This window comes from Citrus clementina, unplaced genomic scaffold (genome assembly GCF_000493195.1).
Source record: "Citrus clementina cultivar Clemenules unplaced genomic scaffold, Citrus_clementina_v1.0 scaffold_5, whole genome shotgun sequence".
NCBI lineage: Eukaryota > Viridiplantae > Streptophyta > Magnoliopsida > Sapindales > Rutaceae > Citrus > Citrus x clementina.
In genome coordinates this window covers 28,535,490-28,536,161 of record NW_006262201.1, presented here as the reverse complement: position 1 = coordinate 28,536,161, position 672 = coordinate 28,535,490, and positions in this window count along the sequence as shown.

Sequence of the window (672 nt, the reverse complement as noted above, 5' to 3'; positions counted from 1 at the left end):
TTCCAAAAATTAAAAGCAAAAATATTATGTTGTGCCACTCCAAATTTGCCGGTCGGTTGAAAAGAAACTCAGTGAGCTCTGATTGATTTAGGCTCTCTCTAACATGACGGAGCTCCTCTAGCATCTGCCTCTCTGCTCTGCATGCACTTATTTGATGGTTCGTTTTATCTCTCTTCATCTTTTATTTTATTTTCTTTTCAGATCTCTTTACATCTATTCTATTGATTCCGTTAATGTTGTTCAATCTTGCAATCTGATGGCTTTACGAACAGACCCTTTTGTTTTCTTAAGCGCCTGTTTAATGTTGAACTTAAGTTCATGTGTTCTGTGAAATCCATTTCTGTTTTTTATTTTTTTTTAATAAGTAAATGCTCATTTTGTTTCATAATTTACATGCGGATACCCTTTTGATAGTTATGCTAAAACTTGATGCAGAAATTGATGAACACTGTAAATAGGCAAGTTTCAGTAGAAATGGGGCAGTCTGATGCTGTTGAATATGTTAATATCAATGACCAACCATCTTCTCCTGGAGTCCATGGCACTAAAAAAGTATCAATCTTGCCACTTATTTTCCTTATATTCTATGAGGTTTCTGGGGGGCCGTTTGGTGTTGAGGATAGTGTAAAGGCAGCTGGTCCTCTTTTAGCACTTCTTGGTTTCTTGGTGTTT